Source organism: Stylophora pistillata, chromosome 11 (assembly GCF_964205215.1).
Source record: "Stylophora pistillata chromosome 11, jaStyPist1.2, whole genome shotgun sequence".
NCBI lineage: Eukaryota > Metazoa > Cnidaria > Anthozoa > Scleractinia > Pocilloporidae > Stylophora > Stylophora pistillata.
The window spans coordinates 11,558,038-11,571,105 of NC_142529.1; the positions used below are offsets into that span (position 1 = coordinate 11,558,038).

Below are 13,068 nucleotides of genomic sequence, written 5' to 3' on the forward strand. Positions count from 1 at the left end.
TTTTTCAAAAGTGCTAATAAATTTGGTTTTTAAAAGTTAGGATTTTTTCCCGTTCAACAAGAGCGAGGTTTATTTATTTAAACGGATGGCGGTCCTTTAACTGAAGTTATGAGTAGTGCTAATAAGTTTCAAGTTTTCCTACCTAGAATATAATGATAATTCTCTCGAGGTGCACCCTTTTGGGTATAATATATGTGAGCCCATGGTTATTATTATACTAGAAATACGTTTATCGCAACACCTCGGGAAGCTTTGATGAGGGGAAGCATTTTGAATAAATTTAAACCAGCCAATAGTAAAAATATGTTAAAAAGAGATAGCAAAATCAAAACGACAAACAAGTTTTACCGGGGGGAATCGAACAGCAAGGGATGTAGCTAAGGAAAAGGTAAGCAGCCATTTTTTATTAGTCAAGCCGGTTTTTTACTCAACTGCATCTTCAAAATTACCCCATGTCTTTGTTTTCCAGAGCAATTTGAGCAAACGGTAAGCTCTTTTTCAGCAGGTAAAACTAAAAATGTCGAGTAACACAGTATTTTCTGTAGTTATAGATCCTACTCAGGGGTGCAGTATAACCCAATGTTTTATTTAGTTAAAGATAACTAACATAGGCCGTACTTTAGGTGGCACACCAATGGGTGCAGTGTAACCCAGTGTTTTATCTAGTTAAAGGTAACTAACAGAGGCTGCACTTTAGGTGGCACACCCATGCGTGCAGTGTAACCCAGTGTTTTATTTTGTTAAAGGTAACTAACATAGACTGCGCTTTAGGTGGCACACCCATGAGTGCAGTGTAACCCAGCGTTTTATTTAATTAAAGATAACTAACACAGGCTGTACTTTAGGTGGCACACCCATAAGTGCAGTGTAATCCAGTGTTTTATTTAGGTAGATGTACTAGCATAGGCTGCACTTTAGGTGGCACATCCATGGGTGCAGTGTAATCCAGTGTTTTATTTAGTTAAAGGTAACTAACAGAGGCTGCACTTTAGGTGGTGGTACACCCATGCGTGCAGTGTAACCCAGTGTTTTTTTTTTGTTAAAGGTAACTAACATAGACTGCGCTTTAGGTGGCACACCCATGAGTGCAGTGTAACCCAGCGTTTTATTTAGTTAAAGATAACTAACACAGGCTGTACGTTAGGTGACACACCCATAAGTGCAGTGTAATCCAGTGTTTTATTTAGGTAGATGTACTAACATAGGCTGCACCTTAATAATAATAATAATTAATAATTTAATATTTATATTGCGCAAATTAACATGTCGATATGTTCAAATGCGCATCACAACACTGTTCGGGGGACTTTGGCCAGACTGCATCAGCAGTTTACAAACAATCGAAGGAAACTTATTCGAAGATGCCCCCTCCCCCCAATTCCCAGTAAACAGGCCAGACCACGTCACAGTAATCTCGTGAGTGGGTTCTTTAACGTCCCCTGCCTAACCAAATGATCTAATTAATAGGTGCAGGAGACGGGACCTACGGTTTATTCGTCCTTATCCGAGAAGACTAGAATATCTATCCATTTCTTATTAAAGAAAGGTAGCGCATTCTCCTCAGTTATTTTAAGACCTTGAGTGTTGGTCCGGCCGGGGCTCGAACCATCGACCTCGACCTCCCGCACAACAGCCCAGCGCTCTAACCAATTGAGCTAACCTTAGGTGGCACACTCATTGGTGCAGCGTAACCCAGTGTTTTAATTAGGTAGATGTAAATAAAATAGGCTGCACTTTAGATGGCACACCCATGGCTACATTGTAACCGAGTGTTTCATTTAGTTTAAGATAGCTAACATAGGCTACACTTTAGGTGACTCACCCATGGATTCAGGGTAACCCAACTTTTTTTTTTAGTTTAAGATAACTAACATAGGCTGCAATTTAGGTGGCACACCCATGAGTGCAGTGTAACTTAGCGTTTTATTTAGTTTAAGATAACTGACATAGGCTGCACTTTAGGTGGCACACCCATCGGTGCACTGTAACCAAGTGTTTTATCAAGTTAAAGATAACTAACATAAGCTGCACTTTAGGTGGCACACCCATGGGTGCACTGTAACCGAGTGTTTTATTTATTTTAAGATAACTAACATAGGCTACACTTTAGGTGACACAGCCATGGATTTAGGGTAACCCAGCGTTTTGTTTAGTTTAGGATAACTAACATAGGCTGCAATTTAGGTGGCACACCCATGAGTGCAGTGTAACTTAGTGTTTTATTTAGTTTAAGATAGCTGACATAAGCTGCTCTTTAGGTGGCATACCCATGGGTGCAGTGTAACCAAGTGTTTAATTTAGTCAAAGATAACTAACATAGGCGGCACTTTAGGTGGCACACCCATGAGTGCAGTGTAACTTAGTGTTTTATTTACTTTAAGATAGCTGACATATGCTGCTCTTTAGGTGGCACACCCATGGGTGCAGTGTAACCCAGTGTTTTAATAAGGTAGATGTAACTAACATAGGCTGCACTTTAGGTGGCACACCCATGGGTGCATTGTAACCGAGTGTTTTATTTAGTTTAAGATAGCTAACATACGTATGATGCACGATCCTCGTAGTAGAGAACGCTATTTATGCAATAGTGAAAATCAGACCTGAAAAAAATCAGGCCTGTACGGGATTCGAACCACTGACCTCTGCGATACTAGTGCAGCGCTCTACAAATTGAGCTAAGAAGCCAACTGGGAGCAGGTCGTTAAGTTGATTCGTAATAAACCCGTAATGACAAATCAGATAGAATGAATATACGAAAGTTCAAATATTTTGAACTGCGGTTATAGATACGTATGATGCACGATCCTCGCAGTAGAGAGCGCTATTTATGCAATAGCGAAAATCAGACCTGAAAAAAAATCAGGCCTGTACGGGATTCGAACCACTGACCTCTGCGATACTAGTGCAGCGCTCTACCAATTGAGCTAACAAGCCAACTGGGAGCAGGCCGTTAAGTTGATTCTTAATAAACTCGTGATGATAAATCAGATAGAATGAATATATGAAAGTTCATATATTTGTTTTTTTTTTTTTTAAATATATGAACTTTCATATATTCATTCTATCTGATTTATCATCACGGGTTTATTACGAATCAACTTAACGGCCTGCTCCCAGTTGGCTTCTTAGCTCAATTGGTAGAGCGTTGCACTAGTATCGCAGAGGTCAGTGGTTCGAATCCCGTACAGGCCTGATTTTTTTCAGGTCTGATTTTCGCTATTGCATAAATAGCGCTCTCTACTGCGAGGATCGTGCATCATACGTATCTATAACCGCAGTTCAAAACATATGAACTTTTATATATTCATTCTATAGCTAACATAGGCTGCACTTTAGGTGACACACCTATGGATTCAGGATATCCCAGAGTTTTTTTTAGTTTAAGGTAACTAGCATAGGCTGCACTTTAGGTGGCACACCCATGAGGGCAGTGTAATTTAGTGTTTTATTTAGTTTAAGATAACTAACATAGGCTGCACTTTAGGTGGCACACCCCTGGGTGCCGTGTTATCAAGTGTTTTATTTAGTTAAAGATAGCTAACAGAGGCTGCACTTTAGGTGGCACACCCATGGGTGCAGTGTGACCCAGTGTTTTATCTAGTTAAAGGTAACTAACATAGGCTGCACTTTAGGTGGCACACCCATGGGTGCTGTGTGACCCAGTGTTTTATTTAGTTAAAGATAACTAAAATAGGCTGCACCTTAGGTGGCGCATCCATGGGTGCAGTGGAACCCAGTGTTTTATTTAGTTAAAGTTAACTAACCTAGGCTGCACCTTAGGTGGCACATCCATGGATGCAATGTAACCCAGTGTTTTATTTAGTTAAAGATAACTAACATAGGCTGCACCTTAGGTGGCATACCCATGAGTGCAGTGTAACCTAGTGTTTTATTTAGTTAAAGATAAGTAACATAGGCTGCACCTTAGGTGGCACATCCATGGGTGCAGCGTAACCCGGTGTTTTATCTAGTTATAGGTAAGTAACCTAGCCTGCACTTAAGGTGACACACCCATGGGTGCAATGTAACCCAGTGTTGCTCATGAGTGACTGTAACCCAGTTTTTTCTAGTGAGTGCTGCCCTTAATGATTACAGACATGCAACCGTTCTCTTTACGACGATGAAATTGTTGTGAGGAAACATTTCCTCAAGTAGCATGGTAGCACATTATTGTGTAATGAATGCACTTTTCCAAAGGTTTATTTCTTTTCAAAAGCTTTTTTCGATTCGATTGCACCATGACTATTTCTTTACCGCTACTCCTCTTGCATTGTATTTACTTAAGTGAGTAATTTATACGACAGAAAATGTCCTTCTTTCAATAACAAGGCGGAATGAAACAATTTACACAAAGATATTACCATGAAACATTTTGGTAGGAAATATTAAACTTTTGACCAGCACAGTTATGCCTAATTTTGTTTACCCGCCTAATCGATAAACGAACAAAATTACTCCGATTTTGAGGCAACATTACACTTTTTTGGCAGCGACTGCCGAGAAACTGAATATTCCATGGAATTACACCTAACTACGAAAGATATTTTCTCCCTTCTAACAGTCATTACAAAGCCGTTTTGTCCCCTCAAAATTGGATGTAGTTCACAAATTTAGGGTGATAAATTGATAAAAAAAAAATGATTTAGAATTATGCCGTTGTTTATAGGTTCTTATTCACGTAAACTGGGTCATAAACTTTTCCTCGTGACAGAATCATGGGGAAGAAGTGGTTCTTCATTTTAATAAAGACTTACATAGTACTCCGTAACAAAATCGCGGACATTTTAATAACTAAACTTTAAATGAAACCATTGTAGAATCATTCAGTACTTGACGAGGGAATCCCGCATTAAGGTTAATTCCCACCTTCAGAGGCCGAAAAAGTAGTTTTTTCTTTTATTGGACTAGATTGAAGTTAAACATTTTACCTAACGTTTACAAAAAGAAAAATCTAAAAATCTGAAAAAGCGTCCGACTTATTAAGGAAACGTATTTTGAAATAAAAGTTAATAATTCAGGAAGGTTTCATAATCTCGTAAATGGGCGAACCCCCAGGGGAATATTCGCGGCAATTTCATGTTATTTGCATATTTTGTTACAGTGCGCACTTGACAAAATTCACACATGGAAGTTCTCTGCTAAAAGAAGTCTTTCTCATGGATAAAAAACATAAATCAAAACTAAAGAGGAGTCCTTGCATTTGGGCAAAGGAAAAGAAAACAACAGGCCTATAGAAATGAGAAATGGCACCATTTTGTCAGGAAAAAACGGTCTTGGCATTCCTCTCCACGCTGGCATCCAAATTGCGAACAAAGAGGGCGCCATCAGATCAACATTTGTCGTACATAGGGTTAAAAAAGAAGTTTGCTTTCAATAAGCAAGTACTGGCCTTGATACAAAAACATAGGCAATCGCATGAAATTATGAAAAAACCTTCCTGAGGGAACTCATTTCAGCGATAAGGGTATTCCTTATAGTGTCTGTCAATAACTCGCTCTTTTCGTTCAGTTTTTTTCATCTTCAAAATCTATCCCAAATTCCTTCATAATTATGTAGCTAACTGATCTATTTTCGAAACACAAATGAGCTCGAGATCGGTATAAAACAAAGGCCTGTTGATGTGCAGGAAATTCAATCCTCGTTTTAATGAACTTGCTGACGTGTGCAAGTCGGAGTTGCTTCTCAATCGTTTCTGGTTTGTTTTCATTATGTGACATTCTTCTGTCAGAAGAGCGTCGGGAAAAATACCTCGTAAGGATCATACGCGACAACATCCGCCGCGCCTCGACTAATGCTGAAAAAGCTCCACACAATTCCTTATAATTAAACTATAAGGAATTGTATGGAGCCCTCCGGGATACTTGCAGTGCAAGCCCCGTGTGTCTTCTCATCGGGGCGGGGGAAGTTATTTTATAATCCTGAAAGCTCCGCGATCCTGAGAAATGGATCGAAAAATATTATAAGATATCGAAAGATGGATCGAAAAATACTGATCGAATGGCATCGGATGTTTATTTTGGTTTCTACTACCATGGAAGCTAATGCTGTATGTATTAGTGTTAATTTAAAAATGTTATGAATTAATTCAAAGAACTTTTTTAGGACGCAGAAATAACACCTAGTTACGATGCTAAAATGCTACTGTTTCATCAATACAAAAGAAACTTCCGATATGTCGAGTTACAATTGGTGTTTCAGAATTTATCTGCAATGGTCTCACCTTCTCTCATCTTTAATTGAAAATTCCATGAATAATTTAATCAAAAGGATACGATGTATAACCAAATAAGTATACATAATCTCTTTAAAGCCTTGGTCAAACGGTGCATGATAGTCGATGATAGTTGATTCTCTTCAAGCTATCATCAACTATCACCAACCATCATTCGCATGGTCAAACGGCCAAAAAAAGTTCGTGATTGTTGTTTTAGTATATACTAAAACAGTGAGATAATATACACCACCAAAAATTAATTTTAATTCATACATTCCAGCAACGATTCCAACATTTTCACGCGCGGAAAGGACTGAAACAACAAGCGGCGCAAAAAGTCACATGATACATCAGGTGATCAAAAGAGCGAGAAATTTTCATCGTGAGAGCTACGCATTGCTCAAGCAAAGTGAAAATCGTGGTTTCTGGCATGTTCGGCAAGATCTGTTCCTTAACTGAATCGGTACAAGTTTTATTTTCTGCTGCTATCTCCAAAGCTCACATTGAAATTAAAACTGCAGTTATGGAAGGTGCCTCCTGGAATGAAGCCACGTGCAAGATTCTTTGAGCCGTCTTGAATGGAGTCGAAAACAAGCTGATTTCCACCACCAGAAGTACATGGAATCACTGATGGCAGTTGGCTTGAAGGAGCAGGAGGAGGAACAACAGTTGAATGAGTGACTGCAACAGCGTTATTTTCGTTTCCGGCCGGATCGAAGAACTCGCCGAGCTTGTTTGACATTGTTTTGAACTGCTCGAATGTTGGAGTGTCACAGTAACTCTTTATGCTGGTTTTGCTTTGATGCCCAGTTATTGCATTAATGTATCGACTTTCGATGTTGGCAGCAGATAGAACCGTTACGATGGTGGCTCTGATTGAGTGGTTTGTCAGGTGTGGGATTATACCAGCTCTTGTTGTCATAAAGCGCAACATATTACAAAGGAAAAAATTGAAGATTCTTATGTTGGGAAATAGTGTGTTTTTTTATTGGTATATTTTTGGTTTATCTTTGGAATAAGTAGATGACATACCAATGTTGGTAAAGTGTTATATATCCCAACATTGGCAAAACAAAAATAAGATGCCAATATTGGTAAAGAGGGATCCAACATTGGTTAAACAAGATAATATACCAGTATTGGTAAAGAGGAAACCAACATTGGTAAAAAAATATGCCAATATTGGTATAGATGAAACCAATGTTGGTAAAAGGTAAATAATTTTCCAATGGTGTGATGGAGGAATCCAACATTGGTAAACAGAAAATAATAAACCAATATTGGTGTGGAGCAATGCAATGTTGGTAAAACAAAAATTATATGCCAATATTGGTATAGAGGAATCCAACTTTGGAACAGAAACAAAATAATATGCCAACATTGGTAAAAGTAATTTTTTATTATGTACCAACAAAGGAAAATTACTAGTTAGTAAGATGGGAAGCAAAGTTTAGTTTCCAACATAGAGAAATATCCTTGATATTTGTGGAAACCATTGTTTTAAAATCTTTGATTAAAATGAGTTACATGCGTATGTATAGCAGTGTGGCACTTATACATTAAAATAAACAATTCCAACATTTTGGAAATATGTTGGTAACTAATAACATGCATTGTAAGTAAAATGCAAACATTTAAACAAAATGTGCTTCAAAAAACACATCTTCCAAGTCTATAAGCTTCGAATTTTAAGCCCTTTAAGGAGGATTTCTCTTACCGACTGATTTAAACCATATACAATATTACTTCCCCTTCAGCAAGATAACTGGGCTATCTACCTTGCGTTTAACACAACATTGGATTTTGACAACAAGTCATTTGTCAATTTAACTGGAACAAGGCATTTATGGTCTCTACATTAAGAAGTATAAAAGACTTCAAAACCACCAGAATAGATTGAAAAAGAAAGCAGTGGTTATTGAATCTGTGTCTCCATTATCATCATACTCCTCTAGGTCTGGATAATTACTCTTAAGTTGATCCTTCTTTTTGCACACAATATCTCTGTTAAGATTCAAGAAGTTAACCTCAACACATTTCACAGGACTTCTGACCTCAATGTAGCCTTGACTGATAAGTGCTTTTGCTATCTTTACAGATAATTGATCTTTTCCCAATGAACGATATTTGACGGTTAATTTCTTGGCTAGAGGATAAAGATGCTTTTCAACTGTAACATCTTGCATTGAATTAACTTCAAGAAAAATTAGAACTACAATAGCAGCACTTTTTGTGGTGATATCTTCCAGGCTTGAACTTGCTTTGCAGCCGCTTACTTTGTCTGCGGGGCCAAAATCTAGTTCATCTATAAAAGGAAGAAAAAACAAAGGCATGTTACTGGACCATGCAATACATTTAATAACCATACGTTTTTAAACTTTATTAATGCATATTTATTCAAGAGACAATTTTCACAAAATATCATTCGTAAGGGATTACATGTACCTTACTCTGCTGTATTACGTGTAGACTCATCAGCCCTAGATCCAGAGCAGGGCTTTTTGGCCCTCTTTGCAGGTGTGTGTTCAGCCTGTTTTCAGTGGAGAAAAGCAATTATTTGAAATCAACAACAATAATGAACGTGTAGAAACCTTAGCAAACCTTGGAGCAGTTTTTGTTAATTAACCATTTTGTGGAAAAGTTATGAATTGAAAGGACAAAAGGAAATTTGTTTGTGAAGAAATTCTAGCTATGTGGCTGTAGAATGTTACATGCAGCATTTAGAAAGCATCCATGCATTACTCTCAAATGCTTTAGTACCCTGCAAAAGGTAAAATGTGACTCCAGGCTACCCTCAAATGTTGGCAGTAAAATGCTTGTGATTCTTACAATTTGTATGGGTAGTTAAAAACATTATTTGAAAAACATTGTAAACCAAGTTAGCTTCCCAAGCAATCCAGAGAAAATGGAGATAAACACTGGCAGAATATCTGTTCAAAAAATTGTCTCCATAAGTACAACTTAGGGAAAGCAAAATTAGCAACATATGGTCACAAATTAAATTTTGACTTATTAGCCTGCGAGCTCACAGGCTATGACAAAAAGACTTACCTATTTATTTATTTACTTATTTATTCTTAGGAATATGTAGTTCCAGGAAATTGCGAAGTTACTGGTACATGTACGCTTATTAAGACTTAAGCTTCAGCTTAGTAAGCTTAAATACCGCAGCTAGTTTTAGCTTACTTGAAAAAAGGGCTGCTTCCTCTTTAAATCCCTGGAAAGTGAGCCAGTTCTTCACGTCCTCCACAGTCCAGCCTGAGTTAATAACACGTAGAAACTACCACGTTACATTTGTGAGAGCAAAACGGACTTGAATTGAAAAGTTAGCTTGTGCAAATTACCAAGAACTATGCAGGATCGATGGTGCGCAATGCAGGTTATTCAGCAGCAGAGTAATGTGACGTATTACTCATTCTGGCTTCTAACAAAACTCACATATATCACATTTCGTCTTCACATGTCCAGGCCATCATTACCGGCTTCCAATTCGCTGCAAGAAGAGCTAGAAGCAAGTGCTTCGGAAGCCATTCTTCCTGCCTATACGAAGTTGGATGAACAACGAAGGCGCGAAACTATTGCGCATTTCGCCTGCGCATAGAGAAGAACTGGCACGAGTTTTGTCCCCAGATCTTTCTCGACATTGAAGAGTGTTTCAGGTTTCAGAGAAACACGAGTACGGAAAAGCGCAGTATTTGTAAATGTTCGAAAAACCCAATAGCGAGGACCTTTACGTCGCCGAAAGGTCAAGCACATGTTCATTGCCCTTGTGAGAAGTGCGAAGATCGAGCGGTTTACCCAATGGTTGCATGGCGTCGTACGCGAAAACGGGTCAGGTATTCTGATGCGAATGTGGATGATACAGATGGTACCAAATTTAGCTTTTCATCACTACTTGCCAAATAAACACCGCATTAACAGTGTAAAGAAACTCCATTCCATTCTTCACAAGGTTCTACAATAATCATTGGCCAGATTGATACAGTGTATGCATGCTTGAATGCTTTCAATAGAATTATAGCTATATTTAATTTCTATCTGTACATGAGTCTAACATTGAATTCAATAATGGTATACCATTGGTACCTAGCTCATGGTATATATATGTGTTTAGGAATTCCAATAACCTTCCATTATTAGTATGTATCTTGCTTGAACTCCCAATCATTATCCAATGAAATGCCAATATTGGCAGACGTTATAGTGAAATGTTCACCTAAGTTGGTATACCATTGTTATCTTATTGGTAAATGTGTTCGGGAATTCCAATAATCTTCCATTATTGGTATGTATCTTGATAGAACTCCCAATCATTATCCAATGAAATACTAATATTGGCAGATGTTACAGTTAGATGTTGATTGAAATTGGTATACCATTGGTATCTTATTGGTAAAGGTGTTCAGGAATTCCAATAATCTTCCATTATTGGTGTGGGTGTTGTTAGGTTTACCAATAATAATTTATTATTATCCAATAAAGTACCTATGTTGACATATCTAAATTTACATTTTTTGGTATATCATTGGTATAATACTGGTAGCCTTAAAAATAACCAATAATATGCCAACGTTGGATTATCATCCCACATATTTACCAATGTTATTCCAACTTGGAATGTTAAATTTTTTCCTGTGTTATCGAGTGTGTTATGGCCAAGTGGAGTCGAGCAGTACCACACAGCATATCTTGCTGGGTTAAACGATTTGCACGGACTTCGCGGTTTCTGGAATAAACTGCTGCACTCGGGATTCTGCACTTCTCGATGAGTTTCACCGGGCAGCGTTTTGAGCTAGGTCTTTGGAATATTTTGCCGTTTGACTCGTCTTCTTTGTCGTCGAGGCCACCTTGGTGGGTTTTGGTCGCCAACACTGCTCCACGCTCTCTGCTCATTTCCAAATATTTTTCACCACTTGGTGTTTCTCTCAAGACGAGCATGTGCCTCTTTAAAAGCTGCTGGTTTTCACGACCTCGTTTTCCAAGGAACAGACTGATGAAAAACCAGGCTGTTTGTTGCAGTTTGTGTGGTTGGAGTGAGTCCGTGTCAACAAGCTCACCTTCTTCGTAAAGTTTGGCAACGATTTCCTTTGTCAGAGGTTGCTTGTGCATTGTTGGAGCTATTTGACCGCTCTTGCTGAGGGTTTTGAGAAAATTGCTCAGAGATATGTTTGCGTCGTTAAACTGACTGTCTCCAATAATAGAAAATGGCTTGGAAAACGGAGGACTTCTCAAGTGACGATCCAACGCGGCTCGGATCGCGGTAAGTGATTTTTTGTTGTAAAAACTGCCGTCTCGTTTTGTCGCTGACAGATAAAACTTCTGAAGACATTTGTTTTGCTCTGGTGGCGACATTTCTTCAGATGGTGTTGTAAACTCTTTCTGTATTGGAAACCATTCTGTAAAAGATATCATTCAACTTTGATTTTCAAGTGAACAAGTGAGGTTACGCAAGATTAATTTGCATTTGTAAACAAAACCTTTCTCATTGGTTTTTGTCGATAAACTCCGGGTTAAAAACTTAAACCATTACCTTTAAACACGGCTAGACCAAATTTAGTCGCTTTCTTTGTGTTTTCAGGGACTGCGTCGTCGTTAATTTGAGTGATTTCTTCGCTTGTCACGGATGCAAATTGGGACGCCATTTTTTCCCCCCAGTTGCTCGGAGGTAAATAGCAAAGGATACTCGGAGTTTGACTAGCCAATCAGAGCGCGCCTTCAACGCTATCCACTGTTTTAGCTTCACTGGCAGTCGCGCGAGCAAAGTCACGCGAGCAGCTAGTTCCAGACTCTTTCCGCATAAAATGTGAACACTAACATGGCTTCTCGTGAGACAAACAAACTTGTTGAAGTATGAATTTATCACGACGAAAGAGGGCGGCAGCTTGCTTACTAGTAATCGATTCGTTGGAGGAATGTATGGAAGATGAATCTGGAGAGAGTTGGTGGAAGAGAGGACGGACAAGGGAATGGATTTGAAGGAGAAACGAAAGGAGGATGTTGAAATTGGTGGAAGAGTTGCGATTGGAGGATACTGCCGCTTACAAGGAAATGTTGGTTTTCAATATTTTCTTTCTCATTATTATTATCTTGGGTATAAAAACAAATTTCCGAGGCTGAAGCTTAGCCTCGCGAGGAGCTTTTGGCGACTATTTTAAACGATCCCGCCGATTTTCGGGTGAAAACAGCTGACAAAAAATTATCATGAACTATCATACGCGTGGTCAAACGAGAAAAACTATCATGAACTATCATACGCGTGGTCAAACGAGAAAAACTATCATCGACTATCATGAAGAATTTGAACAAGCTCAAAAAGAATGATAGTTGGTGATAGTCGATGATTGTGCATGATAGTTGGTGGTCAAACGGAAGCGCGCGCTTCAACTATCATCGACTATTATCAACTATCATCGACTATCATGCGCCGTTTGACCAGGGCTTAAACACGAAGGCGCGCTATAAAAAGGCATTAGCTCCTCACCCTAATTTTGAATTCACCCAAAAAAACAAAGATGGCGGACGATGAGAAGAACCGCAACGAACACTTAGTATTTGTTATACTCGTCAAAAGCAATAAAACGTACCCAGAAACGGTCGCAAAATATCAATAGAGTTATTTTTCTTTGAGTAGTTTTGTTTGGAGTACAAGCAGTGTTCCAGTGAATTTATGCGCCAATATGCGATACATTCGAGGCCCAATCGAGCAGTGACGCGAACGAAAGAATCGTCATTTCGCTTCGGAGTTGTCTGAGAGAATTTCTCTTAGCGTGAGACCTTTTGTTGAGGTTATTCTATGATTCGACTCGGAAAATGGACAGCTTTCCCCCTCCAGATAAAAAGAAACGTACGAAAAT

General features: G+C 38.7%; 1 pseudogene across 1 annotated transcript; it reads right to left on the reverse strand.

Annotated features, from left to right (window-relative positions):
• Window positions 1-6,424: 6,424 nt before the first annotated feature.
• On the reverse strand, window positions 6,425-11,323 carry LOC111345461 (uncharacterized; annotated as a pseudogene). The gene is made up of 4 exons (XR_002696283.2): window positions 10,891-11,323; window positions 9,401-9,472; window positions 8,660-8,749; window positions 6,425-8,519 (listed from the first exon to the last, which is right to left on the reverse strand). The product of XR_002696283.2 is annotated as an uncharacterized LOC111345461 (transcript).
• Window positions 11,324-13,068: the final 1,745 nt, after the last annotated feature.